Below are 21,865 nucleotides of genomic sequence, written 5' to 3' on the forward strand. Positions count from 1 at the left end.
TGCTTTGAAAGCTTTATTCTTGATCAGTGATGATCATCTTCCTGTGTTATGCCAAACAATATTAATTATTTCTTCTATGCATCACACCCCTGTACCTATCAACCTTTATTTTTTCTTTTCCTCCTCTCTCATACCCATGCTCCAGCAACCACTGTTTTCTAGTTCTTTGCAATCAACTGTTTAGCTTCCATAAAAAAATGAGAACAGGGGTGTTTGACTTTACATGTCTGACTCTCATTTAACACAATATTCTTCAGTTGCATCCATGATGATATAAATGGAAGAATTAAATAATTTTATGGAAGAATGATATCCATTATATATGCATACCACATTTTCTTTATTCACTCAGCCATCAGATGTCACCTAGACTACTTCTGATTGTGAACGTTTTGAATAAGCACATGAGAGCAGATGTCTCTTCTACATCCAGATTTACATTTCTTAGGATATATGCCGAGTAGTGGAAGTTATATTTCCAGTTTTATGAGACACAGCCATACTATTTCCATATGTGTACTAATTTACATTTCCACAAGCAGTGTCTGAGAATTATATTTTCTTTAATCCTTACCAGCATTATACATGTGGTACTTGAAAAAAAGCTCAATGCAGTGTTCAAAAAGACAAAGCATAATGCTATAAAGAAAAACAAGCCAAGAGTGAAATCAGTGTTCTGAAGAGTGTGCACACACATCTGAGTTAGTAGTGGTGAATCATCTCTTGTGGCCTTTCTCACAATCATCTCAGTGATATCAATGCCACAGACTAATCTATGGACCATCTTCTCCATAGCAAGGGATTGAATGCAGGATGAGATAACAAGGCTTGGTTCCCATTAAAAACAAGAGCAGCACTGTCAAGTGTTTCCTTATTTCTGTATCTGGTCCTCTTCCAAAAGCAATTTTTTCTATATCATATTGAGTGACATAATCCAAACTTAGAAAGACAAATGCCCCATGTACTCATTCATCTGTGGTTGAAGCTCCTAGTCTTCAGGTGTGAATATATAGCCTGGAATAAACACAAAAACCAGGAAAGTTAAAAAAAAAAAAAAAAAAAAACAGGACCATGGAGGGCATTAGAGATGGAAATAGAAGGATATAAGTAATTTTTAAGGGGGAAATGCATAAAATTGGGGGCAGGAGTAGTTGAAGTAGGGGGAGGGAGGGCAATATAGAAGAAGAGAGGGGAGATAAATAAAAGGAGGTTTGAAAATGCCAGAGAAAGTCACATTATTGTTTATTTATCTAAATTTTATACAATGCATATAAGTCTATGTACACACACACACACACACACCCCACACACACACAATTTCAAATGAAATGCTGCACTTGGGCTGACAACACCTACCTACCCTCTAAAAGCCATAGACTATTTAACCAAACCAAAACAACAATAACAACAACAAAACCCAAAAACATAATGTGAGGCATGAAAAATTCCTCTTTAAGTTGTTGGTCAGGAGAGCTCAAGAGACTGCTAAAACAATAGAGGCTGTTGCTGCTGCCCTTGGTTGCCTCTGAGGGGTTGAATGTGGAAGGCATATTCTGGATGATCTAAACTGGATCTGACCTGAAAGCCTCCTCCCTGAGGACAAGCTTTCATACTACCATGATGGGCTATGGAGGCTTCCAAGGCAGGGGACATCCAGATGTGATGCCTATGAACCACAATGACAACCAGCACTGCAGGATAAGCCTATGGGCACAACAGTGGCACTCATGTATTAACAGTAACCAACCACTCTCTAATTATACTTAAGACCCATTCAACAGGAGAGAGATCACAACTAGTTCTGAAAAACAAGCTAACCACTAAGGACTAGTAAGGTCATGGATCTTAGAGGTGAACTTTTTACTGCAACTTTACTAAGCCAGCTAATTCTTAACCACATTACAAATGTTTAGGTTTATACCCACAGATAAGCGTCGCTCACTCCTCATTAAAGAAACTTCTCTTTGTAATGGATCATTATAAATAAATAAATAAATAAATAAATAAATAAATAAATAAATAAAAAACCCACAACTGGTCAAAATACAGAGCACAATTGATCATAATGTGTCCAACCCCAACAGATAAATCAACAGCACAACTTTGGTACTTAAGCTCAGAAGACGTCAAGGGGCAGAAAGACTGTAATAGTCAGAGGACCAGGAAGTCTGCTGTGAGGTTGTATCTCTTAGAAATGGCAGGGGAGCTTTACCCATGATACCTCAACAATATGGCTGTCTAAACAAGCCTTGGAGAAGTAGAATACCAACAGATACACTAACGTGGAAGGAGGGAATCTCATGGGGCTCCAAACCTCCATCAAATATCTATAGGCAACTAAGATATTTGGTATGCTGGGATAATGTTGAGAGCAGGAGAAACAGTCCACCTCAGGGATGAGCCCCTAATAGACTACCCAACATCAAATGGTTATTCTCTTAAAATAATAGACATACAAATAGCACTAAAGGGACTGAGCAGGGTGTGTGTGTGTGTGTGTGTGTGTGTGTGTGTGTGTGTGTGTATCTAAAAAAAGAAGCTATGATTTCAAAAGGATGCTGGGGTGGTGGGTACGTGAGAGAAGTTAGAGGGAGGAATGGAGAGGGGACAATAATGTAATTATATTTAAATTTAAAATTTTAAAAATATTTTAGTAATTTTTCAAATTTAGAATACATTGAAAGTGCTTCTTTAGATGAGACTATAAAATGGCTCAGCAGGCAGTTGATTTCTGCAGCGCTCCAGCAGAGGAAGTACACCACATAAACAGTTACACTTAAACCAGTCAAGCATGCATTCGATTTAAGAGCATTTGTTGAACAAAAATTAGATGAAGACTCTTTCCCTCTCCCTAGCCCCCAAGAATATTTATGCCCTCAACTACCAAAGTAAGATTTAGAATTCATTCTTGCCCACTAGGAAATAGTGTTGTTTATTGAAAGATTAGAGCTGGAACAGCTGGAAGTCAATATGAGGTGAGTGCAAGGGGCACACAGTCTGAATTGTCCAGGAGGCTGGCAGACCTCAGACTGCTCTCCAGGCCCAGGAGGATGAATGGAGTACAGAGCCCAGTCTACTACTTCAGATAAAGTCATTGTTTCTGGAAGGTGACTCCTGGGTTCTTGAGAAAGCCTAGGGATTTTTTTCCCCCTAGCTTCAGGTTTCATGCAGCTGAAGTGGGATTAGCTGCTGATTAGCCAGGAATTGCTGACTTGGGTCAACCCTGTTTAGCACAGCGGCCGTCTCCCCATCACATCCTCCGATTCGATTATTCTGACTGCAACACGTGCTCTGGTTGTGTCTGCCAGATGGTCAGCTTGCTTCTCTCTAAAGAGTTGTTCATTAGAGAAGATTAGTGAGGAAAGGACTTGGTAGGAATTGTATAAATAAATGAATTACTTACTTTATCTTTGTGCTCTTCACTTGAAGATCCCACAAGGGAAACAGAAAAGCACGGAAACACCACAGAGTCTGAATCCCTGCTGCCCCCAAAGCAGGTCAGACAGGGGCCTGCCAGACGCCTGTATCATCTGATGCCACATGCTGGCTTATGGTGTGTTACATTCTTAACTTATTTGCTGGATGGACTCGTTCCTGATATTTTATCCATTGTCATTCAAATGTTTTGCTTTCAAAAACGTATTACCATTCTCATTTGATTTGTGAGTGTGTGTTTTGTTTGTATCCCACATCATTTTATTTAGAGACTCCATTTTTTTTTTCCAGTGTGAAACAAAAAGAAATTTGTGTGAAATCCAAAGAGGAAAGCAGAACTCTGACAGAATTCAGATTTAATTCATCTTTTCTGAAGTGTGCCTACGGAATTGGGTGGAGGCTGTTTGCGTCCCTACTTGCAGTTAAAACATAGATACTTGTCCAGCACAGAAAGACGGCTTTTCTTTATTTCCCAATAGACCAGATCTAATTGCACTAATTACATTAAATGATCCAGTCATTGCTATGTGTAACTCATTATATGACCATGTTCAAATTAATCCCAATCTTATAAGAGCAGTGAGTTTGAAGTTGCTTGTATTCCCTTTGCATAAAGAACTTGATTGGCTGTCTTTACTGATCCTGCTCTCAGATATCAGAAGCCTTTTAAGTTAAATGAAGGTGCAAACATTGGAAACCTGGACGGATGACTCTGGATAGAGGCATAAGCCCCAACTGGGAGCAGAATTGTCCAAAAAGTAGGGAGGATCTCTGAAGATGGAAAGGGTTGATTTCTGTATTCTTTACCTTTCTGTTGCTATGACAAAACACCACTAACCAAACACCTTATAGAAGAGAGTTTACCTGGGCTCACAGTTCCAGAGGGGGAAGAGTCCACAATGACTGGGAAACACAGAAACAAATGGCATGCACGGTGGCAGGAACAAGAAGCTGTGAGTTCATATCTCAACTATGGACATGACGCGGAGAGCACCAGCTGGAAGTGGCATGGGTTTTTCTCAAAGCCTGTCCCCAGTGACGGACTTCTGCCAGCAAGACTGCCATCTAGCCGTCCCCACACAGCAGTGCCAACTGGGGACCAAGTGTTCAAATGTCTGAGACTGTGGGAGACATTTCTCACTCAGACCTCCACATTCTACTCCTCGGCCCTTCTCAGGCTCTTGGCCACATAATAATGTAAAACGCACTTAGACCAACTTCAAAAGTCCTTAACGCAAACTTCACAGCCTCAACACTGCTTAAAAGTTCAAAGTCCAAAATCCTTCTGAGACACAAGGCAATCTCTTAATTGTAACCTCTCGTAAAAATCAAAAGGTAAATTATATACTTTCAACATATAATGGTACAGAATATACATTACCATTCCAAAAGGGGGAAAAGTGGGGATAGTGAGGTAATTCTGGCCCAAAGCAAAACCCAAACCCCAAAGAACAAACACCAAATGCTGCAGGTCCATGTCTGGTGTCGAAGGGCTTAGAAAGCCTCTTTAGCTCTGTTGCCTGCCACATACTTATCCTGGCTGAACCCCCTGTCTGCAGCTCTCCTGGGCAGATATCCCACAGCTCTGGAACTTCCAACATCTTGGGGGCTATACACTGCAATCCAGGCTTCAGTTTCACGGCTTCACTCAATGGCCTCTCAGAGTCTGATGCAGGGACTCACCTGCCACACAATGCAGGCCTCAGCAGCTCTCTAAAACCATGGAGGAAGAATCCACGACACCGTATGTTGGCATCCTTCATGCCTCTAAAGCCAGCACTATGTGAATGTCATTGACTAGTGTGCCTGCCAGCTTGGAATGGATCCTCCCCACATTGGAATCAAACTAGAATCTGAGCTTTTATTCGGTTGCTTTTCCGGAGCAGAAACCTTCTTAGGTGTCCTTTCACAAGCTGGAAGCTTAGTTGGATGAGGTTTTTCCCTAAGAGCATCCTTCCCTTTATTCCAGTGCTGAGTAAGAGGACGCTCCTTAAGGGTGCTAATCTTGTCTCTTACACCACCAGCCTTGGCTGCAACAGTAGGTTTCCTCTCTGTCTCTTCAGACTGAACATTTTGTATTTCTTTCTGTCCCTTTGCCTTCTTTCACTGTAGACCTGCATAAGAGTTGTTAATACTAACTATGCCACATAGTTAATACCATGTTGCTTTGAAATTGCCTCAGCCCATTGGTTCTCAACTATTCCTAATGCTGCAACCCATTAACATAGTTCCTCATGGTGTGTTAACCCCAACCATAAAATTATTTCATTGATACTTCCTAACTATAGTTTTTCAACTGTTGTAAACCATAATGTAAATATCTGAGATGCATGATATTTAATATGGAATCCCTAAAGGGGTCACACCCTCAGGTTGAGAAACACTTTCTCAGTCAAAGTAAATATCACAGGAATGACCTCTATCCCAATTGCTAATAGTCTTTCCTTCTGAACTCCCTGGAGCTGGACCTGTGTGATTTGTACTGCTCTTAACACCGTTCTTCCAAGCACCTATTAAATTGGTCCAATAAGCCCTGCTTAAAGCATTCAGTTGATTTTCTAGTCCAAAGTTCCAAAGTCTTCCACATTCCTCTAAGGAGCAACATGGTCATATCCATCACAGCTACAGGCGACTCTCTGTTATCAAATTCTCTGTTAGCTACTTTCTGTTGCTGTAGTAAAACACCGTGACCAAGGCAGTGTAAACAAGAGTAGATTTGGGCTTTGGTACCAGAGGGAGAAGCTTGCCCCGTGATGTGCTTCCTCCAGCAAGACTATACCACCTAAACCTCCCCGAACAGTACCGCCAACTCAGGGCCAAATGTTCAAACACTGAGACTATAGGAGGTATAGCTCATTCAAACTACTGCATTTTCAAAATCCATTTCACCACACAATGTCTGTGTGGTCTTGCCCTTATCTCTAAGGTGATGATCAAGAGTAATAAATGATTAGGTGTAAGATAGAGTTGTTGGCATTTTACATGGACTTTTTGGACATTTTACATGACATTTTACTTGTTCTTTTTAATAGAAACTTCCTCAGAGCTGTGCCAGTGGTTTGAGGGGGATGATAGAGTAACATAGCAACCCCATAAATGATAGCATCTTCCAGTTAAGATTAGAAGCTGATCTTGATGCATGTCTGTAATCTTAGCACTCAGGAAGCCAAGGCGAGAATGTAGTTTGGTCTGTATTTGGACCCCAGTTTCCAAATAATGACACAGAGACTTCTTATTAATTACGAAAGCTTAGCTTTAGCTTAGACTTATTCCCAACTAGTTCTTAAAACTTTAAATTAAATCCTGTATATTAATCTATGTTCTGTCATATGGCTTGTTACCTCTCCTTCATACTGTATTCCCCACTTCGTCTGTATCTGGCTGTCGAATCTATCCTCTCTTCTTCCCAGAGTCCCTATCTCTTCCTGGAAGTCTTGCCTATCCTCTCCTACCTAGCGATTGGCTGTTCAGTTCTTTATTATACCAATAAGAAGGTGCCTTGGCAGAGACATATCTCCACAGTGTACAAAAAGATTATCCTACAACACAAGGGGATCCTGTGTTCAGGACCCACTTGGGCCACACAGTGCAATTTTCATTTTTAAAATAACAATGAACAAAAAAGGCAGAAGATATGTAAAGAACCTACAAAGTCCCTAGCATTGTGAACACATGCTTTACCCAATGAGAGAAGTCATCCAGAGCTGTCAGCAGCATTGGGATTCCATCCACACTCTCCTTGTTAGATGTGTGCTGGTGAACATTTTCCTGCAAGATTTTGGTATTGAATGTTTAGGTTTTAAAACCAGAAGGAGAAATTTTGACTACTGTGGACTTTCATCAGTTCAGAAATAAAAAAAATAATAATTTTAGTTCTCCTACTGTAGATAAAAGTCCTAAGAATAAAGTACATCTAATTTAGGACAGACAAAGGGGTTGAGAGGGGAGGTTTGCAGATTCCTTCTATCACGAGGGACCTTGGAAATAACCCCATCATTAGTGGTCTTTCGTCTTGTGACCAAGACCCTTCTCAAGGTGTTAAAGTTCTACACATACAAGAGAGATAGAGTAGAGGTGGGCAGGGTAGAGAAACACATACACGCATACACACACACATGGACACACACCACCATCAGCACACCCCACCACTCTTTTCAGTTGCTTAAAACAGAAAATCATTGACAGTATCTCTGAAATATTTTCTTAGATGGAAAACCCAGTATGTACAGAAAGATAAAAATGAGCAACACAGAATGTTTTATATGCAGAGTCCAAAATATGTTTTCTGAAAAGTAGAAAACAAACAAGACATGTTAGATACTCTTTAAAAAGTGCTTTTAGCTGGACAGTGGTGGCACATACTGTAGAAGTAACCATCTTATTAAATAAGAAACCCAGAGCCAATGTAAAGATAAAAGCCCAAGAGGTCAGAGCTAAGAGCCTTACCCTTTCTGCTTCAGTGATCCTCTTCAGCCAAGAAAGACCTACTTCCTGTGTGTTTGTCTTTATATAGACTTTCTGTTATGCCTTCTCATTGGTTGTAAACCCAACCACATGACCGCCTCATCACTGCCTGTCTGTACAGACCTCCAGGTCTTCTATGGTTGGTATTGAGACTAAAGGCATATGTCTCCAATGCTGGCTGTATCCTTGACCACACAGATATCTACCCAGCTCTGTCTACCAAGTGCTGGGATTAAAGGCGTGCACCACGAACGCCCAGCTCTGCTATGGCTTACTATTAGCTCTGACCCCCAGGCAACTTTATTTATTAACATACAAATAAAATCACATTTCAGTACAAATAAAGTATCACTATAATACACAACTTTAATCCCAGCACTCAGGAGGCAGAGGCAGGTGGGTCTTTGTGAGTTCAAGGCCAGCCTGGTCTACAGAGAGAGTTCCAGGAAAGCCAGGGCTGTTACACAGAGAAACCTTGTCTCGAAAAACAAACACAAACACAAACAAACAAACAAACAAACAAATAAGCACTTTGACCAAACAAGCACTTTGACCAGCCATTTACCATTTCAGAATGTGTGTGTGTGTGTGTGTGTGTGTGTGTGTGTGTGTGTGTGTGTGTATGTGTGTTTAAACTGTAGTCACCTTAGAAGGACTTCTCAATTTAACTGTACAAATAGTTTCTTGTCTCCTTTATGTTCATTCTGTCTCCTTCCTGTTCAAAGTTCGACTAGCAGGATCTATTTGCAGCTACTTTTCAATGTAAGGTTGTGGGATCCTAAATATTCTCACCTGGATGAAAACAACAAATCCATGCTTCTTTTACAAGGGATCCCCTCATCTTGTGGCCATCACCTTTGTGCAGATAACTAACACACCAGCTCTGCTGTTTCTGGATGGGCTTTCTCTTGACGGGGAGGTCTCCTCCTTCTCCTCCTCCTCCTCCTTCTGGATACCTTGGCAGTCCTACCCCCACTCCAACTCAGTAGGCTGCAAACTGATGTCAGACCTAGAGCATAACACAATGTTAAGAAAAACAAAAAATGTTGTTTTTCTTAACATTGTGTTATGCTCTAGGTCTCCATGTTTGTTTTGAACATGTCCTCAACCTCACAGTTTGAATTTTTATGCTATGACATTTCTTTCTTTTCTATTCCTAACAAAGATGTCTGTCATTCAGGGTCCCATCCCACTGGCTCTTTCATTTCACATCTCTCCCTCTTTTCATTAGTCATTCCCCCCCCCCATGCCCTGATTCCTCTAGTGCCTAGATTATCTCAAAGATTATCAAAGGTTATTTACATCAACTCCCTACTGTTAATCCTGAAATTCGCCAGAAAAGCCAGTCCCCTCATTTTGACTGAACTAAAGCAAGCTTTTATTAAAATTTTAAATACTGGCCAAGATAGAATTTGATCAGGACCACCATCTGGAAACCTTCCAGCTCTGTGGCCTAGAGACAAGTGTTGGAGGGGCTTATATGGAAAAAAAAAATCCATAGGCCACCGTACTTTCCCATGAAGCTTTGTTGTTAATTTCTAAGAACCAAAATTTCCAAAATCCCAAGAAGTTATCTGGTCCTTGGGCAGATGGGGCTTACAGGTTAATTTAGTGTATAAAGTAAAACTACAACTCCCAGTATTCCAGGAAGTCACCTGGTCTTTGGGTATGAGGGAATTACATGTTAATTTAGGGTTAACTACTTGCCCTTCCTCATTTCCTATCTGCTTGCATCAAGGATGGTATTATGCCTTAGAACTCCTATAGTCCTAGAAGTGACAGTTCCACAGGAATCAAATCTTGGTTTTTACAAAGGACAAGAGGTCATTTCCCAGCATCCACTGTATGTCTCCAGTTAGAAACTGGAAACTGAATGGAAGCAGACTTCAGAAAAAGTGGTGTGCAGATCAGTTACTTTTCTTTGATTAATACTTGAGGTTCAGGAAAGACTTACCTATTTCCCCCTCAACTTCTAACTTACTTAATTCTGAGCTTCCATGATAATGGTAGTGACAGCATGGTCTATGTGTGCAGTACAACGAGGAAAAACATATTGTTTCATCTGCTAATGTGTATTTTTCTTTGAAAAATATTGTAAAGGACATCTTCTTGTTTCATCTCACCATTGTTAAGAGTTTTATATATAGTGGTTCATCCAACTGTCCAGAGAGGATTCCAGTCTATGAGGTATTTATCTATGGAAATATTATCTATGGAAATATTGAAAATCAAGAAGAAAAAGCTTGGTCCACCAAAGGCTCCTTTAAGAGAAATCGGAGAAGGAATACCTAAGGTTGATACATAGTGCGCCTGGGTCATAGTGGGAAGCAAATACTTTACTCTAGGACAGAATCATCATTTATTGAACCTCTTTTCTTCAGGGAGAAGAATGGAAGGACAAAGCCTGCAAAGCTCTTGAAGCATGCTAGACATGTGGTACCTATACTTTGGATGGGAACACTGTACCTTTGCCCTGCCAGTTACAGCAAAAAAGCGGTATCATTATCCCCAATCCAGGGGACAAGAAACCATGTCTTGCTCATGTGGATTCCGATCTCATGCTCTCTAGTGCAGCTGGACAGGTAAAGTCAGTATTTTTTTTTTCAGTACCAAATCTTACATGCACAGGTCATTTGCTGTGGACAGAGCTGTGTGAAGCTGGCTGGATATGCATTTTCAGTGATCATTCATCATTTATTTTTGTACCATGTGTGAGTTATAATTGCACCTCATTGCCAGCATGTGTGATTCTCCTGAGATTGCAGACACTCCAAGATGGTGGATCCCTGTGTGACGGTGGGTGTCACACACAACCTCTTGGGTGACCAGCAGAGAACTTCTCATACAATTCAGACCATTGCAGTAGTTTGAATTCACAGTCCAAAGCAGAGGAGTCACATGCTATGATTGTGCTTACAAGCCACTGGTGCCTGGATAGGACCTGTGTCCCAAATCAGAAACAGTTTTCACTCATTATCAATAACATTTCAAAAGCAAGATCCATTGCTGTTTTAGTCATCAGAACTATTTTTCAGGGGTTTGACTACTCTCTGTCTTTGTAATTTTTTCTTTTAATGTCACCCCCCCCCCTTACACACACTTTAAAATCCTTTATTTTTTTCTTACAATTATTCTGTGTTGTGTTCTCCTCTCCCAGACTGCAATTGTTGGAGCTACAGGCTCAGCCTTGGGTCCTTGGTTCACTTTACACTATATCCATCCTATACACATTTTCATCTGAATCAGGATTTCAACCACAATATTTATAGTCAAAATTTAGACACAGACAAAAATCAACTAGACAGTGTGCTTTGAGTAAACATGTTGGTGAGGAAGCATCAGCTGGGAGCCAGTTCCACAGGGCTGACAATCCAGATATTAGAAATCAACTCTTGGATTCAAGTCTGGCTGAGGAGTTGGAGCAATTGATTTAGCTTGCTCTGTTAGTGACGAGAATGGCTGAGGGATCTCAGGGTAGAGTCGTGCATGGGAAGCATAAACATCTTTGGTTAATGAGGCCAGCGACAAAACAAGTGATAGGAAGTAAGCTTCCCCCTCTCCAGTGTGACAGCTGGAGTCTTACTCTAAGGATTAGTTGTAAGTGGAAAAAAAAGGCAAAGGATGGAATGAGTTTTTTCTGTGTCTATAACAGATAAACACAAAAGGAGAAGAGATAAATGCTCTTAGGTAGTCAGGGGTCTTGATCCTAAGTTTAAGGGAGATGCCTTGCACTACAGACTTTAGCAAAAGCATTTAAACAAATGTGAGATCAAGTATTTGTATTTGGGATAGTTCTTGTGGACATACCAATATAAATATACGGACCTTGCTGACCAAGAAGTTAGCTCCATGGTTCTTCTCCTCTTGCTCCGTCCAGTCTCTCTAGCTCATCTTTCCAGTTTTCTCGGTGAAGATTTTCTTGAGAAATCAGGGTGAAATATTAACTTATATGCAGTGATGCCTCTGTTGGTAGAAAACTGCTTGTTTGCTAGTGTGACTTTTCTTATGCTGACCCACAAAAAGCTTATTAAAGATATTTTATGCTACTGGTTGTAAAAGTGAGTACTTTAAGCTAGAATACCTACCCTCTGTGTGTAGGCTTTTGAATTTTCAGTGTTTTAACATTGTTGAACATCTGCCTTAGTGACTACTGAATGTGTCCAGTTTTCGAAGATACTCTTTGTGGTCTGAGACCGTGAGATTCCCACCTGATCCTCACAACCTTCCATTACTATGATTTTCTATTGTGGCTTATGGAAACGCTAGCTTTCATTGTTAAATAGTCATTTGTGAGCTACCCTGGAGTTATAACTACTACTTCAAGCATTATATGAAGTGGAAAAATTGGCCTAACTTTCAAGTTCAAGGTTATGGATAAAATGTTGGAACACGAATCCTTTTAAAACTGGATTGTAAAAGGAAGGAAGGGAAAGGAGGAAGAATGGGTAGAGAACTCTGTATTCACTCTAAACTGAACACCTATGAAAGGCAAGTTATATCAGGAGGGAATGAAATACCTACCCTACGGGAACATGCACTCTGTCAAAGACTGATAATTTAGCGAAACCCTTAATAAGAGACAACAATGTATGTCTGAGTGCTAAATGGGTAGCATCAAACATACATGTTATTAAAAGTCAAGACCATAAACTTTTTCAGCTAACAGAATATAGTGCGGTCTGTCCAGACATGCTTCTGCTCCGGCCGCTTGTCAGGCCCTCTCCTGTAGCAGGGAGGAGCTGTATGTGGGAAATGTACGCAGACAAATTTCTCATATTCAAATTATGTAAAGCTGAGGAGGTTAAATAGTGAGGGACCATTCTTGGTTGCTCGTAATATTACAGTTTTATATGTTCTTGTCTTACATGCCATAGGTGTCAATTGGAAAGGATTATCAGCTATATTCTTCTTGGCAATGGTTTTTCTAAGTCATTTGGACCAGAAATGATGATTTTCAGTATGGTCTTACAGATTCTAAGCACAGGTGTTCAGATATTTCCTCCCAAGACTTTTCCCCGGGACAACTGCATGCTTGGTTTTCTTTCCCTTATTGTTACATGCTAAGGTGGCTGACGACTTACACTTTTGTAATAGGTCTATACAACAACGAGTCATTATTTTGGATTCTGGAATGGATCAGTATAGAAAACTTCAGCATGGATAACATGGACCCCTCAACCATTCTTCTCTGGAGGACTCTTCATAACTCTTGGAATCTTTTCAGCTAACATCCACTCTGCCCCCATGAAAACAGAGGGAGAGGGTCAGTTCTTTCCCTGTTCTTTGCTCATCCCTTTCACCAGTCAGCTTCACTCCTTCTCCCCTTTCCCCATTCTAAGAAGTCATGATCTGCTGTAACCATTAAACTCTTCTCCTTGCCGAGTACTTTAGGAAAGGCTAATGTCCCCAACCTCAGGGATTCATATCAGGTTGGCTTAGCAATCATCTGTAACTCCAGTTCCAGAGGCCATGATGCTTTCTTCTGAGCCCCTGCAGGCACCAAGAATGCATGTGGTGCGCATATATCCATGCAGGCAAATCATTCACACACACGCAATAAAAATAAATGCATCTTGGAAAAAATCCTGCTCATCTTTCTCATTTGACCAGTTAAGTGTGTTTGGCTTGGCATAGCCCCAGGCTGGTGCTCTGATGCTGCTGACCAGCCCAGATGTGTTGCTATTCCTTTCCTCATGGCAGATCAACTATAACAGCTTCACCCCCCAGCCCCACCCACAACCCGCCCATTGGTATCTCTCTGTGTCCATTGCCGGGCCTTTGGAACAGTTACTGTAAAAGCTACCCAGAAGTGCTGAAAGATGCCTCTGTGAGAGGCCTCCAGTGGTTCCTTGTGAGAGCCATCAAGATGTACTGTGTGACTAAGTCCCGGCTTGGTGACTTCTTGCCTCTGGTGTTGGTGTAAGTCTTCATGATGCAACTATAAAGTTTATAATGAAATTCTTGTGACCTCTTTGGAGTACACTAGGAATAGTATAATTACTTTTTATGGGTTATTGTTACACTTCCTCAGGGTGGGGGGTGCCTCTTTTGAGTCATTCCATTCTTTTGGATTGCATGTTGTGATTCTTAAAATAGCTGTTATTCTAGACTTAAACTTGTCTGTCTCCTTGCATTTTTAACTGAGTGTAGAGTCCCTTTGAGGAGCATTGTGTAGGAGGTCCAAGTCCTGTGAAGGCTTCAGAAGTAGATGAAAGCTTGCAGTAAGGCCAGAGAACCATAAGAAAGAAACTCAATAGGAGAGACAATAAAAATAAAAACCACCAGAGCTTTCAAAACTCAAGAAGAAGCCTGCCTCATTAAGAATCTGAAAAGCACACTATTTTGAGTTGCTAGCTGATCTTCAGTTTCCCAGATCCTTCACTCATCACTTCTGTCCTCTGGGGAACCTATGCCTATCAATTTATTTCTGCTCTTTTATTCTACCTTTGTCCTGGAGCTACGCAGTTACACTATTTTCTTGGTCTTCGTCTACCTCCAATGATTAGGAATGAAGTGGATGATATTAGTGTGTGCTTGTATCACATGTCAGACAAGCAATGCATTCCTTTATGAGAATGAAGATTTTATCATGCCATCTTTTCTCTGATGAGTTGTAAAATCACAGTCAACAGCTAAGGTAAGTCTGGAGACAATGAAGAGGGATTCCTAGAGAGTCAAGAGTTTATCTTCCTATGGCCAAGCAAAGCAGCAGGTGCATTGAAGTGTACCCTACTGTGTAGAATTGTGCACTGAAAGCACCATTGTTTTCCCATTTTGGCTATTCGAAGCATCATCATTGTTTCTTCCTTCTCCACCCTGGAAAGACACGTATGTCTGAATTAACAGCTTTATTCAGGGGTGTGACTCAATAAAAAAGCCTCAGGTACTTCCAGATGCCTGACTCTGCGGAGCATCTATTTGATAAATGGACACTCAGGAAACTCAGTCTGAGACCCTTTCCAATGGTGCCTGGTTGTTGTGATTCCTATATGGCATATTTTTCATCCTCACCTTTGTCTGTAGTCTTTAAAAGTTCTGTTTCTAGTCTATAAAATGTCTTTGGCATGGTGAGTGTGTCCTCTACTTCCTCAGTGTTCGGATATCTGGAATAAAGGCTTTAATTTAAATATCCTTCATGAATTCTGTCATTGTTCTTCCCTCTGATCTGTTGATATTGGTTCATTTTACTCCTCATTGCAGACTGGATCTTTGTCCTATTGTCCTGGAACATTCTCCCCTAGACAGACTTTGGACGACTGCCTATTGTCAGTCTCTGAAAACCTTGACTCCTGTACTTTATCTAGATTGTTCTCTAGAGTTGTTTTGAACAGAAAGTTAGACCTGGTCCCATTACTCCATCAGAATTCAAAGCTAAAGTTTCTTTATAATTCATTTTTGAGCCATTGTCTGAATTATTGGCTGCAGTTCTTCAATCGTTTAAGTCTTTGGTGATAACTATTTACGCTCGAGTTGCTCCAGTCTTCTGTGAGATTGTAAGGCCTTTACAACATTCCTTGTCCCCTCCCATCCCTCTCCGTCCTACTCTGCCTCCTAGACACAGAACCATCTACAGTCAAGCAGCTGGGGGACAGCAAACCTCGAGATCTACCACCCTACTATTTGAACAGAGGTTATCCTTCCTTTCTTTATCCCACTTTGTCTTTTGAGACTGATGAACTCTAACCACCCCATAAATCCTTGTTCTAATATAACTACATATGTTGCACTTCCTCCACTGTCCTTACCCGGTCATTCCTTCCTTTATAGAGTGAGGACATATGGAACTTATTCTTAAAAAACTACCTAGTAAATGCTATAGATTTTGCATACCTTTACCAGTCTTTCTTATATATTCTTTGTTTTTCTTTATAATCCTTCAAAAACATGTTATTATTAATTTGGGGCCTGTGGTGGATAGTTTTTATTTATTTATTTATTTATTTATTTATTTATTTACTTATTTATTTTTGTCAACTTGACACAAGTTAAAGTCATCTGAAAAGAACCTCATTCAAGAAAATGTCTCCATAAGATTGGGCTGTAGGAAGGCATGTAGGTCATTTTCTTAATTAGTAATTAATGGGGGAGATCCAAGCCCATTGTGGATAGTGCCATTTCTGGGTTGGTGATCCTGGGTTCTATAAGAACAGCCTAAGAAAGTTGTGAGGAGCAAGCTGGTAAGCAGCACTCCTCCATGGCCTCTCCATTTGCTCTTGCCTCCAGGATCCTTCTCTGCATGAGTTCCTATCCCGACCTCCTTTGCTGATGAACTGTGATGTGAAAGTGTAAGCTAAATAAACCCTTTCCTCCCCATGCTGCTTTTTGATCATGGTGTTTCATCTCAGCAACGGAAAACCTGACTAAGACAGGGCCCAAGTGAAAACAGCAATGTGCTGACCTCGGCTTTAGAGGGTAGGTGTTGTATTTTATTCTCACCCAGCAAAGTATTTGGTCCTGAGGAGATGTTTAGTAAGTACATACAATCCACGGATAATGCTCTGAGATAGTCTATACCAGTGGTTCTCAACCTCCCTAATGCTGCAACCCTTTAATACAGTTCCTCATGTTGTGGTGACATACATGCCCCAACTATAAAATTATTTTTGTTGCTACTTCATAACTGTAATCTGGCTACTGTTATGAATTGTAATGCAAATACCTGTGCTTTCTGATGGTCTTAAGAAAGACCATTTGATGGTTCACCAATCCCGTGAAAGGGTCGGTTGATTCTCAGAGGGGTCATGACCCACAGGTTGAGAGACACTGGTCTATACTGTTTGCATGCTTAATATATGCGGACGTCTCTTCTGAAACCTTAAAGTAGGTTTTCACAAGATCAGGTTATACTGTCAGCATAATTTCATGGACGTGGCAGTTGTCTGGAGAGTGGAATTAAGGGGCAGGTGTTTGGAGAGTGGAATCATGGGGCTTGCCAATAGTCGTGCAGCTGAATTCCCTTAAGTAGTTAAAAGGGGAGTAGTTAACAGAGACAATGTTAGCTGTTCAGGCTCTGTAGGAATTGGCTCGCAAAGAGGATGGAGTGCCTCTGAGATTACTGTGCTCAACATCCTTGTCTCAGAGGGAAACACGTGTCCCTCAGCAAGTACCTGCATCCTGCCACCTACACACTGGGCAAGACCGAGAGTGTCTACATCTGATCATTTCATGTTTGTCACGTGTTCTGGAGTTCTAAGAGAGGTCCATTCCTCCCTAAGGTGCGATATGTCTGGGATATATTATCTCAGATTTTATTATTTAAAATCTGGAGAATACCTATTCTTTAAATACAATAATATTCTTCAAAGGAAATATTTTGTCTAGATTAATTGTCTTCAAAGATTATCTGGCTTTGAGCAAGAAGTGGGGAAATCTTATTTAAAGCCATACAGAACTGCTTTGTTTAGGTTTTTGTATTTTTTAACCTCCAAAATGTTCCTGTGTAGCCAGCTCATGCCGCAGTGAGCTAATGTGAGTTCATACTAAAGATTTTGATGGTGTCATTTTCAAATCCCAGTGGAACAGAATCCTCAGTATAGTGACATGGGAACTCCAGTAATCAATCAAGCCATTGTCATGAATGAACATGCATTCCAAACAGCTGCCATTCACAATTAACTGATAATGATCTTTACAGGAAAAAATTACAGTGGCACAAAAAAATCACCTGCTGTCAAGATTAGCTTTTCAAAATGCAGACACTGTTTCATTACCATAATTTTAGCAACAATAATTATTAGGTCAATTCAAAACAAATTAGTAGATATTTAGAATTAAGCGTACAATATATTTACACGAAGAGCAATATTGTGAAGATAGCTAATTTTCCCCGTTAGGAATTGAAAGTATCCCATCAAAGGACAATGATGCTCTTTGCTGCACAGCATTTCACGGGCTGGAACATAGGTGCAAGAGAGCTAGAGAGCAGGGCAAGTCACTGGAGGCAGGCTGCTGCTAGGGCAATGGCTTGCGTTTTGAAATTTAGGTAGCTAGCATTTATTTCAACTTCTGGTGATGGAGACGGTTGGATTTTAATCAGTTGGTGCATTTCTCCTTTGTTCCATCATTTCCTGTCGTTTTTGTCATTGTATTCCTGGGTAGTAACAAAATGCAATAAAATCCATGAGAAAGAAAATGATGTGGTGGCTGTGTAAATCTAGACTACTTGATGTGTTCTTCCACAGTGGAATTGCTTGTTTCTTCAAGTCTTAGCTCTGAGAAGTAGGGGAGGTTAGAGTGGAAGATAAACCCCATATCCGTCTGAAACAGGTTCCTATGGCATGCCCGTTTGCAGGGATGCTGTATTCCTTGTCCCTGGTTCTGCGTAAGTTGGGCCTTATGCTACAGAGGTGGAGAGGAAGGTCTGTGAGCCAGTTTCACTGGTAGAGAGAAACTTGGGAGAGATGTTTATGGACATCTTTAACTTATGTGGTATAAAGGTAAGAAAGCCACATACCATCCCCCACACAGGGCAGAATTAGTCATTACACAATGGGGTTAGGGGTGAGAACTCTTTTCCCTAATAGAATTCACACAGGAACTCCTCATTCATGCAGGTGAGTGAGGGCAAATGCTCTCTGAACAGTGGGGCTCATTATTTACCAATGAATATATGAAGATATGAGCGCATGCTCTGGGTAAGCTTGGAGGTGTTTATTTTTATCAGTTATGTATCCTCTTTACCCACAGTATCAGTCAGTTTTATTTCTGCTGTGATGGAATACCTGAAACAACTGAAGGGAAGCAGAATTCATGTTTGTTCACGGTTTCATAGGGTTCTGCCCTTGGCTCTGAGTTTCTGGGGCTGTGCGTGGTTGTGGGATCTTATGGAAGGGACTTCTCTACCTGACAGCAGCCAGGAAACAGAGAAAGGGGAGTACAAAAAGGGTTTAGAGAAAGATAGAACCCCCAAGCTTGCATCCCAGGGACTTTCTCCTTCCAAAGATCCTGCCTCTCATCTTTTATCACTTGTCAAAAGTATCATTATATTGCTAATGAATTATCAATGAATAATATTCAATGAATATTCAGTGAATTATCACAGCCTTTGTAATCAATTGTTTCTGGAAATGCCCTCCCAGTAACACCAGAGGTGAGGCTTGCTAATCTCCCAGGCAACTTCCCATCCAGTCAAAGTGGACATTTAAGCTGGATGATCATACAGATTTATAATTTTTACTAATTCTGGCACAAGTTGTGGTTCTCAGAGGGTCCTCGATCAGCAGGCCTGTGATATCAATCTTCTTTCTGAAGAGAAGCTGTGCGCTAGAATGCATCAGCAAGGTGGCTCTAGAAACATTGGCTTGATTTCTAAGTGGGGGAACTTACGGAATCTTTTAAAAACTTTTCTTTGCCTTGGTTTCTATATATGCAAAACCGAAGCCATAAATCTTCCCTTTTTGGATTGTTTGTGAAGTTTAAGTGAGCTATTCACATCCCAGTGCAGTACAGAGCAAACACACACTGGATGTTAGTGGACATTGTGATTATCACCACTTCTTACATCTGCCCGACTTTTGTCATTGTGACTGTAATGGTACTAGGCTGGGTTCTTGTTAGTTCTTGGTGGGTCTTGGAAGCAATTCTGATTCTCCTCCTTATTCCCAGCATCTTCTTTGCCCAATTTACCTGACATCCTGTTAATACTTAATCTGGAAGGTGGCTGAATTTTGTTTTCCTTTTAAAAAACATTGAATGTAAAAAAATAAAACTCCTAACTCCTTTGTCTACCACTATTCCCTCCCAGGACCTGTTAGCACATCCCAAACAAACCTTTCTTTTTTATTACATTACACACTTTCCAATCTCTGAGCTTTGCTAATGGTGGGTCATCCTGCACCACCTCCTTTCTGTTCATTCTCTCCTGTCTCCAATCATGACTTGCTTTTAAAGGCCAGCTCACATGCTTTGCTGCATGGAGACTACTCAGACTACCTTCACAGTCCCACAAGAAGTAACATGCCTTCCTTACCATCCACAGAAATGTATCTGGATAGCTTTTAGGAGTATTGTCACATGGTGCCATATATTTAACTTAGGCACTGTCATTATTCAGAAATGTGGAGCAGACTCACGCTTGATAGATACAATTTTAAATAACTCTCTTTCCCTTGTCAGCGTTTGGCATGTGAACAGCGAGTGCATGGATGCCTGTCTTTGGGTCGCTGGTTCTAACCAAGGTTTTCAGGTAGCAGGAGGTAAACAAGTTCTAAAATGTTTCTCATGATTTGGGAAAATAAAGACAGAGGAAAGATTTATTCTCTGTTTCCTGCCAGCATTAGCTGTTGTTAGGGTTAGTGAAGTAAAGCCTTCTTGACTTTTTCTACTAAGAGTAAATTTTGAACTTGGAAAAACCACAGCTATTGTGGGTCCAACTTTCTGTGGTGGAAGCAGAGGCCCAGAGGGAGAGTACTACTAAGCCAAGATGCAGGTCCAGATACCAACAGAGCTGCTAATGAGTCCTGTCCTTCTGGGTGAGTGCATTTTCTTCTCTGGTGCTCTAAAATAACCTTAGTTCAGGAAGAGCAATGAGAGAATTTGAGTAAAGTCTCTTTCAGATTTCATAATAATTTGCAAAAGGAAAGCATCTTTTAAAGCTCACCTTGAAGAAAGATAATTTAGAATCCAGAGTGTACATCACACCCAAGAGTGAGGGACACTAGATGTACTGGACGCAGTGGAATGTGAGGATATTGACTACCCAGGTCCTTCCTGAGTGACAGGCACTAATTCACACACTTTTCCTGTACATAAATGGTCACTGCACACTAGTGCCTTCTCTTTCCTGTGTCTTGGTTATGACTCCCTCCCCTCTTTTAATAAGTGGCAACCAGATATTTGTTCAAAGAAATGTTTTCTTTATCTCCAAAATAAAGCTTCTGGTTTTGACCTCAATGGGATTCCTGACTATTCAATAAGAGAGGGTGTGTGAAGCCTGGGATTCACAGCAGGGTCTCAGGAGCTGTTTATTTCTTTCTTTTGTCCTTCAGCCAATAGCTAGAAATACCTGATGTTTGGCTCACCTTCCTGCTTTCTGTCCTGTGAGATATAAACATCCTTGTAATGCCCTGTCTCTGAGTTCAAAGAGAAGAGGGTCCCCGGGCAGCTACTGTTAACCTGAGGGAATTTACCCAGAAGATAAAACTTGTCCTTCTTTCTAGGTCACAAGCCATTTGAGACATGGAGATGAGTCCCCCTCACTTTTAAGTGTGTCCAGCTATGCCTGTTGACTCAGTTTCCACACCACCCCAGTCTAGAATTTCTCAGTTTTCATACTGCCCCAGTCTAGAATTTCTGTTTCCATACTGCCCCAGGCTAGACCTTCTTAGTTTCCATACCATCCCAGTCTAGAACCTCTCGGTTCCCATGCCACCCCAACCTAAAATTTCTCAGTTCCTATACCAGCCCAGTCTAGAAGTCTAGAATGTCTCAGTTTCTATAATTCCCCAGTCTAGAACGTCTCAGTTCCCACACCACCCCAGTCTAGAACCTTTCAGTTTCTATACCAGCTCAATCTAGAACCTCTCAGCTCCCATACTGCCCCTGTCTTCTGACTGCTGCCTCGGTTCCAATGTTAGGAAAGCTCTTGATGTCTATCTCATCTCTTATGTTCAAAAATGGCTCCAGGAGACCAGGGTGGGCACAGAGTATCGTGATCTGATGTGTTTCCTTAGGCAACTTTCTTACTGTGGTTATTCTTCTATGTTCTAACATGAAAAAATGGAGGGAAGAAGAAAGGAAGGCAAGAAGGAAGGGAGAAAGGAAACTAGTAATTTTCATTTATTTTAGGAAAAAAAAAGTTTTCTTAACTGGTCATGGTGGCACATGCCTAGAAAGCTAGCATTTGGGAGGCTGTGGCTGGAGCCAGCTTGGGCTATGTAGGAAGAACATTTGCACTAAAATAAATAAATCTTCAATAAAAGAATCTCTGTGTGTTGTATATGTATATGTTTTGGATTCTTATATATAT

The sequence above is a fragment of the Peromyscus maniculatus genome, chromosome 15 (assembly GCF_049852395.1).
Source record: "Peromyscus maniculatus bairdii isolate BWxNUB_F1_BW_parent chromosome 15, HU_Pman_BW_mat_3.1, whole genome shotgun sequence".
Taxonomy (NCBI): Eukaryota; Metazoa; Chordata; class Mammalia; order Rodentia; family Cricetidae; genus Peromyscus; species Peromyscus maniculatus.